This window comes from Dendrobium catenatum, unplaced genomic scaffold (genome assembly GCF_001605985.2).
Source record: "Dendrobium catenatum unplaced genomic scaffold, ASM160598v2 fragScaff_scaffold_365, whole genome shotgun sequence".
NCBI classification, from domain to species: Eukaryota; Viridiplantae; Streptophyta; class Magnoliopsida; order Asparagales; family Orchidaceae; genus Dendrobium; species Dendrobium catenatum.
Window position 1 is genome coordinate 44916 of NW_021318827.1, and position 9367 is coordinate 54282.

General features: G+C 36.1%; 1 long non-coding RNA gene across 1 annotated transcript; it reads left to right on the plus strand.

The window, feature by feature from the left end:
- The first annotated feature begins 813 nt into the window (after positions 1 to 813).
- Positions 814 to 4145, plus strand: LOC110113883. The gene is made up of 2 exons (XR_003700328.1): positions 814 to 1502; positions 3494 to 4145. It is a non-coding gene; the product is annotated as an uncharacterized LOC110113883 (long non-coding RNA).
- The last annotated feature ends 5222 nt before the right edge of the window (positions 4146 to 9367 follow it).

Below are 9367 nucleotides of genomic sequence, written 5' to 3' on the forward strand. Positions count from 1 at the left end.
CAAAATAAGTGAATCTAGAGCACATCCGGTTAATCACTTTACAACAGCTTTTAGGTATGATAGAGCCACGGATCCAGTAAGCAATGGTGTTGCTGATAGTGAATTTGATAAATTGTATGCGACCCGCTAAGGATAAAGTTTTAGCCTTCCACCCATCAAGAAGTTTGGAGACCTTTTGAAGCAAAGGTAGAAAATCAGAGATCTTAAGTTTTTTGTAAAAAAATTGGGATCCCCAAGTAGGTAAGGGGGGAGAAAGATTGCTTGATGTTCAGAATGTCACAAATTTCAGCAGCAGACTGCGTGTTGGTAGAGAGCAAAATAGAGCTTTTAGAGGGGTTGATGTGTAGACCAGAATTAGCCGCAAAGTTCAGCAGAATGTCCTTCAAGTTGGTGGCGTTATGAGGGGAAGCAGTACCAAAAACTAAAAGGTCGTCTGCGTACATAAGATGGGAGATAAGACAACCCTCTGCAGAAACACCTTGAAAGGAAGAGTTAGAGATAGCTAAATCAAGGCAAGAATACAAACTATCCATAACAAATCTAAATAGGTAGGGTGATAGAGGACATCCTTGCCGAATACCAGAGGAGGAGTTGAAATACCCCTCTAGAGTGCCGTTTAAACAAATGGAAAAATGAACATCAGAAGTGCAAGCAATAATCCACCCAATAAACATATCGGGAAAGCCTTTGGCTTTGAGCCTATCGTAAAGAAATTGTCTGGAAACCGTGTCAAATGCTTTGGTGATATCAAATTTTGCACAAAAATATTTGTGATCGGCTCTTTTGTTAGTGGGATCGAGAAGGCGAGGCAGCGGTGTTATCTCCTATGCTCGCTCGCACTCTCCAGGTATAACTCCCTTACTCCCTTAGGCATTCGCACTCCAGGGAAGGGGTGGACTTTTTTTTTTCTAGTTCGCAAGGCTCTCGCTCTCTCTCTCTCTCTCTCTCTCCCGGTTTTCCTCCTGTTCAATCTATCCAGAGAAGCGAAAGCCCCCCTCCTCTCCGCCGTTTTTGGTTCGCAGATCCAAGGAGAAAGTCGAAGCCCCTCTATGCGGAGTCCTCTGTTTGCCTCCCCCGATCGCGAGAAGACGGAAGTCCCCTCTCTCCCTGTCCGAGACTTGAGGCCGGAGGCCTCCTCCCTCGCTCGCTCTTGGCTTCGTGCACTGGGACCGAACCCGACGCCTTCGACTTGCTCTAGCCGCTGGACTCGCAAGGTGATTTCTTTCCCTCTCTTTCTTTCTTTACCTCTATTTCTGCTTCTTCCCACGTTTCTTCCATCTTCTTCTACTTCTCTTCCTCTTGTTCTTTTTCTTCATTCCTTTCTTCTTCCTCTTCTCCTAACTTCTTCCCCTTCCTCTTCTCCCAACTTCTTACCCTTCCCCCTTTCTTTCCTTTTTTCTTTTTCTTTCATGAAAATCCTGATTGTAAAACGGTTAGAAAAAAATTCTTTGAAAACAGATTAAGTGCTGGTCCCTATTTCTATTATTGCTAAGATGACAAAGGTATGAGTTCTTTTATTTTTATGAGGCTTTTTCGGATTTTCCATCATTCTATATACATGGTATGAAAAAAAAAAAAAAAATCTAGTTGAAGTTACTTCTCTTATATATGTTTTAGAGGTTGACGAAGTGATATCTGCTAAAATTAAGATTTCTTTCTCTTTCAGAATTTAGGGACTTAGTTTTTGTTTTTTTATGATAAAAAATTTCTTTTGAATAGGTTTAATTTGTCTTTGCTCTGCCTTGAATTAGTAAGCTTAATCTTTATTAAAGTTGAATCGAAGCAGATTTGATGAATGAAATATATTTTCTTTTCGAGGTTATTTTGTTCACTTTTTGCTGTCATATAGAGCATGTTATCGTCTCAATTTTCTTGAATAATGTGTGTAAACACTTGAGAGATTCTTAATTAGACCGGAGGGGCTTCCCATACACCTTCATTCTTTAATAATATATGATTCCTAAAAGTCATATTTTAGCTTGTTATCCTCTTTTACCTTGCTGGAAGTTATGTGATTATGTAAAAAAAATATTGTGTATGTCTCAACGCAGATGTTCTATATTGATTTTTGCTCGATTAAGTGTGTATGACGCTTGCATATATCCTTCAACTTGAAACCCCATCCATATACTCGATATCACATAAAGGTGGGAATTTGTGTTTATATTCCGTAGTTGCATTTATTTTTCATGTTCCAATTATAAACATACATCGATTTAATATGATGCCCTGAGATTCATGCTAGGAAAGGATGCAAGTTCGTATAACCATTTCTTTGATTCATGGCTAGTTAAAGAGTTTGTGCAAATGCTTATGCCTCAATATTCATATGAATTGTGACTTTAGGATGTAAAGTTCATATAAGTATTAATGCTTCAAGTAACCAATTTGTTTTTTTAGATATATGAGATGAGTTTGATATGAAGAAATGGTTCATGTTGAGATTCCTTTGTTAGCATTGTAATATGGTTTTATGAGAAGTACTTGGAAGCATGTTTGATATTATACGACAAATGGGCTTATAACCATGCTAGATGAATTCACCTATTTTATATTTCAATTGCAAGGCATTTCACTTCGTTTTACATTATTGGATGAAGGACCCTTTCTTCATGATTGCATTGATGCGAGTATGACCATTGAAGCTTGACACTTAGAAAGGCTTGTACTTAAGATTATGCTCTTGCATTTAATAAATTCTGGCAACGTTGGAAATGTTGCAAGTGTATGCAATATATATATATATATATATATATATATATACATACATACATAAGCTGTTCTTCTTGAAACTATATTTCTATTTTCAGATTTTGGGAAGTTGGAAATGCATGCATATAATGGTTCTTAATCTCTTGAGCTATATTTGGTAGAAGAAAGATATGTTATTTAAGCTTTGATTTGCTAACTAGAGTATGATTGTTTTCTCCTTTCCAATATTCTGCTGTTGATTTCGAACCCTTGGCAAGTAATAGTTTCACATTCGATGATTAAAGGTGGAAGTTATGAATATCATTGAAAATATTTCGCATGCTTTCTTTATTAGATTTAAACGAGAATTTGACTTTTAATAGGACACAATGGAGAAAAAGGATTCATGTAGCCGACCCCACGTAGTGGGATAAAGGCTTGATGTTGTTGTTGTTGTTGTATGGTTCAAATACAACGTTGCTATATGTTTTTGTTTCTTTCTTGAAAATTTTTTTTTTTTTGAGTTGATTTGAATGAGATTTAAAATATTTTTGCAAAGTTTATCACATGCATTCGTAGTTCATGATGTTGAAAGTGAGTGTAGGGTGATTTGTGATGTTTCATATGATAGTTAGAGATGGAGGTTGCATTGTTTTTTTTTAATGTGGCATGAAATGCTTCTCTTGAATTTTTGGTGGAATCAGGCATGTTGGGAGGATGTAGTTTGTTTGTATGGTTGTTGGAAAGTGAAGTCTTAGCTCTCTTTCACCCTCCCTCTATTGCTCTCTTCTTTTACTACCAGTGTTTTGAATTGAAATGTGGTAAAGATTGAGAGATTCAAAATGGGAAATGACTCAACCGGTATCCAAGCCCGAAAAAATGTACGTTAGTATTTTAATTGTGTTTTATTTTAATTAATTTATATTAATTATTATCGTGCTCTAATACAACCTTTTTTTTTGCTTTTCTATAATTTTTGCGAGGAAACGCTAGGGAGTGAAAGGTAAGGATCCTTTGGAGTTGCTGTGATGAAGGAGTCTACATAAACAAATCAATCGCCTCCATTCATTACGGTGGGAGTGCTACGGGTGGAACCACTGGGTCATAGCCCTCGGTGTAGTAAGTTCTCTTAAAACTTAGATAGCCCTTAGGATCCTTTTGTGTTTACGCTTCCTACCCTTTCGGGCTTTGTAGCAACTTCAATTTTATTAGGATCTTTTTATTTCTTTTAGATCCCTAAACCCATTTACACACATGTATATGTCCGAAGGGTTAGAAATAATATTTTTCTTTCATATAACACTAGTGACACATAAGGGCAAGAATTAAAGACTAAGTCTTAGATAACATAGACTTAGGATAGTTGTTCCTTTTAGGATATAGACATTAAAACATAGAGAACTTAGTGACACATTTTTATAGGATTAGTATGCCATGATTCATTAATTATTAATCAATAAAACATGTAACAATCCAAATAAAAAATATACTAAAACACCTAACTTTCAATCAAACTATAATTAACATAAATAATCTCTAGAAAGTAAAATTCGAACATAAACTTGAACAAAACTTGGTTAACATATTATCACCCCTTAATCAAATGCTAATCAAATAAAATTCATTAAAACAAACTTAAAATTCAAGAGCTATAAAATTGGAGAACAAACTTAAATTAAAAATGCTAAGATAAGAAGACTTCTAAAAATACAAACATTAATTTATTAAATCTTTTTGTAATCAATTACACTCCTAATCTAAAACACCCCAAATCTTAAGTAATTGAATAAGCAACATAAGAAACTTATTAAGAGGCTTAATCATAACCTACAATCTATTAACTCACCTAAAACTTAATCAAATCTTAGTTAATCTTTTAAAATCACTTGGTACATTTGTAATATCCTTTATAATAAATAATATAATTAAAAAGGATTTTTGCAATATTTATAAACATGTAATTAGTTTCTATGGAATTTGAAAGGTTGTCTGTAATAAAAGGAGATTGGTTTGGTTTTAGTAAATCTTTTATTTTTTCAAAAATGGTTATCTCACTTATGTCCTAAGAGAGAAGAGTTCATTACTATGCCCATTTGGTTTAAGATTCATGATTTTCACTGTGTTGTTGGTAGATGACAAGAAATCAATTATGAAGGTAGATGATCCATTAGGTAGAAAAGAGAATGACACATAAGAACAAGAAACCAATTATGATGGTAGATGACCTATTGGGTCGTTATTTATGGCAGACAGGGTAACGCCGAATAGGTGGCCCGTGGGTAGCTGCCTAGGCTACCAACTTGTTGCCCTTCTTTTCTCCTTTTAGTCGCTGGAGGAATCTCTCCTCTTCTTCTTTTCCTCTTTTTCCCAACTCCTCCATTCTCTCTTCTGCTAAAACTTTGAACCCCTTACCTTGGGATCATATCCTTGTGGGGTCACTAAATCAGTGTGAGTTTCCTATTTCTTCCCTCCCTACTCCTGATGAAGTGATGAATTTTCCTTCGGAAGACATTTACTCTATAATTGGTTTCTTATTATTAGGCTTCATTCTCTTATTTTTATTACAAATATAATTGAAAGCAGTAGTTAGCAAAGGCAGCAATGTCGTCCATCAGATGCAAGGCTGCAGTGGTTCTTTACATTATCGTTTTTTGTATTTCTCTCATATTCCTCCTCTCCTTCCATCTCTTACTTTATATGCTCGCTTCGATCTTGTCGGGGCAAGATAGGTCATCCTGATTGCAGGATGGTCGGGCTACGGGAATTACCGACATCATGTATTTGATATTTTGTCGCTTTTTCTATTTCTTTTAGTTTTCGCTAATCTAACAGTTCTAATCAGTTCCTTTATCTAATACATAATTACACAATCAATTTTCATGAAAATTAAATTAAATTAAATTAATACAAAATTTATCAAAACAAGTAAGTAGAAATTTATAATTAATCAGATTAGCAAAAATCAAAAGAAATAGAGAAAGCGACAGAAGATCAAATACCTGATGTTGGTAATTCTAATAGCCCGATGATCCTGCAATCAGGATGGCCCATCTCGTCCCGATCGGATCCAAACGAGCGTATGAAGTAAAAGACGTATTAAGTAAAAGCTTATTTTAATTACAAATATAATTGAAAACGGTAGTTAGCAAAGGCAGCAATGTCGTCCATCAGATGCAAGGCTGCAGTAGTTTTTTGCTTTATCATTTTTTGTATTTCTCTCATATCCCTCCTCTCCTTCCATCTCTTACTTTCATGCGCTCGCTTGGATCTTGTCGGGACAAGATGGGTCATCTTGATTGCAGGATGGTCGGGTTACAGGAATTACCAACATCAGGTATTTGATATTTTATCGCTTTTTCTATTTCTTTTGGTTTTCGCTAACCTAGTAGTTCCTTTATCTAATACATAATTACACAATCAATTTTCATAAAAATTAAATTAAATTGAATTAATACAAAATTTATCAAAACAAGTAAGTAGAAAATTATAATTAATCAGATTAGCGAAAACCAAAATAAATAGGGAAAGCGATAGAAGATCAAATGCCTGATGTTAGTAATTCTGATAGCTCAATGATCCTGCAATCAGGATGGCCCATCTCGTCCCGATCGAATCCAAACGAGCGTATGAAGTAAAAGACGAAATGAGTGGGATATGAACGAAATACAAAGAACAACGATGTAAAAGAGCGTTGCAACCTTGTATTTGATAGATGTCATTGCTACTTGCGCTATCTACCGCTTTCAATTACCTTTGTAATGAAAAAAAGAGAACGAGCTCTAAAAACAAGAAATCAATTATGGAGGTAGTTGACCCATTGGGTCGTTATTTATGGCAGACAGGGTAGTGCTGAATAGGTGGCCCGTGGGCAGCTGCCTAGCCTACCAGCTTGTTGCCCTTCTTTTCTCCTTTAAGTCGCTGGAGGAATCTCTCCTCTTCTTTTCCCCCTCTTCCCAACTCCTCCATTCCCTCTTTTGCTAAAACTTCGAACCCCTTACCTTGGGATCATATCCTTGTGGGGTCACTAAATCAGTGCGAGTTCCCTATTTCTTCCCTCCGCACCCCCAATGAAGTGATAAATTTTCTTCGGAAGACATTTACCTCTATAATTGGTTTTTAGTTATTAGGGTTTGTTCTCTTATTTTTATTATAAAGTTAATTGAAAGCAGTAGTTATAACAGGCAGTAATATCGTCCATTAGATGCAAGACTGTAGTACTTTTTTGTATTGTCGTTTTTTGTATTTATCTTATATCCCTTTTCTCCTTCCATCTCTTACCTTTATATGCTCGCTTGCATCTTGTCAGGACAAGATGGGTCATTCTGATTGCAGGATGGTCGGGCTACGGGAATTACCGACATCAGGTATTTGACATTTTGTCACTTTCTCTATTTCTTTTGGTTTTCTCTAACCTAATAGTTCTAACAGTTCCTTTATCTAATACATAATTACATATTCAAGTTTCGTGAAAAGTAAATTAAATTGAATTAATAAAAATTTATCAAAATAAGTAAGTGGAAAATTTTAATCAATCAGATGAGCGAAAATAAAAAAAAGTAAAGTGATAGAAGGTCAAATACCTGATGTTGGTAATTCTGATAGTCCGATGATCCTGCAATCAGGATGACCCATCTCGTCTCGATCAGATCCAAACAACCGTATGAAGATAAGAGATGAAATAAGAGGGATGTGAGAGAAATACAAATAACAATGATGCAAAAAAGCGTTGCAGACTTGTATCCGATGGACATCATTGCCGCCTGCGCCGCCTTTGTAATGAAAAAAAGAGAACGACCCCTAATAACAAGAAACCAATTATGGAGGTAGATGACCCATTGGGTTGTTATTTATGGCAGACATGGTAGCGCCGAATAAGTGGCTCGTGGGCAACTGCCTAGGCTGCCAGCTTGTTGCCCTTTTTTTCTCCTTTTAGCCGCTCTAGGAATCTCTCCTCTTCTTTTCCCCCTCTTCCCAACTCCTTCATTCCCTTTTCTACTAAAACTTCGAACCCCTTACATTGGGATCATATCCTTGTGGGGTCACTAAATCAGTGCGAGTTCCCTATTTCTTCCCTCCCCACCCCGGATGAAATGATAAATTATCCTTCGGAAGACATTTACCTCTATTATTGGTTTTTCGTTATTAAGGTTCGTTCTCTTATTTTCATTATAAAGGTAATTGAAAGTGATAGTTAGCACATACAGCAATGTCATCTATCAGATGCAAGGCTGCAATGCTTTTTTGCATTGTCGTTTTTTGTATTTCTCTCATATCCCTCCTCTCCTTCCATCTCTTACCTTCATATGCTCGCTTGGATCTTGTTGGGACAAGATGGGTCATCCTGATTGCAGGATGGTCGGGCTACGGGAATTATCGACATCAGGTATTTGACATTCTGTCGCTTTCTTTATTTCTTTTAGTTTTCGCTATCTTAACAGTTCTAAATAGTTCCTTTATCTAATACATAATTACACAATCAAGCTTCGTTAAAAATAAATTAAATTGAATTACTACAAATTTTATCAAAATAAGTAGAAAATTATAATCAATCAGATTAGCGAAAATAAACAAAAATAGAGAAAGTGATAGAAGGTTAAATATTTGATGTCGTTAATTCTGATAGCCCGATTATCCTGCTATCATGATGGCTCATCTCGTCCCGACCGGATCCAAACGAGCGTATGAAGTAAAAGATGAAATGAGAGGGGTGTGAGAGAAATATAAAGAGCAACGATGCAAAAGAGCGTTGCAGCCTTGTATCTGATAGACGCCATTGCTACCTGCACTAACTACCACTTTCAATTGCCTTTGTAATGAAAAAAAGAGAACAAGCCCTAAGAATAAGAAACCAATTACGGAGGTAGATGATCTATTGGGTCGTTATTTATGACAGACAGGGTGGCCCGTGGGCAGGCTGCCAGCTTGTTGCCCTTCTTTTCTCCTTTTAGCCACTGGAGGAATCTCTCCTCCTTTTCCCCCTCTTCCCAACTCCTCCATTCTCTCTTCTGCTAAAACTTCGAACCCCTTACCTTGGATCATATCCTTGTGGGGTCACTAAATCAGTTTGAGTTCCCTATTTCTTCCCTCCCCACCCCCGATGAAGTGATAAATTTTCTTTCGGAAGACATAGTTGATGCTTATCGAAGAATGAAATCTAGCTCTTGTTGGTTATTTGCTTGATAAGAGATCATTTGATGAAACTTTGCTCAAATATGTGCTGAAACTTTGGAATTTAAAAGATACTCTGAAGCTCATATCTCTGGGTGATGGGTTTTTTTTTTTATTCAAGTTCTCTTGTCATAAAGACTTTAAAATGGTTTGGTCTAAATGATTTTGGTTTGTTTTTAACAAATCTTTTATCTTTTAAAAATGGTCACCTCACTTCCGCCCTAAGAGAAAAGAGTTCAATACTTTACCCATTTGGTTTAAGATTTATGATTTGCCACTGTGTTGTTGGACACCGATTGCAATATCAAAAATAGTCACACCCCCTTATAGTCGATGCCCTAACAACCTCAAAATTCAGATTAACATATGCTAGGATTTGCGTTCAAGTCTATGCATATTCCTTTTATCCAGAGACTATTCCCCTCGTTGTGGATGGAAAACTGTTTAACCTTAAAATTCTGTATGAGTGGTGCCCGACTATTTGCTACTTATGCAACTCTTTAAATCA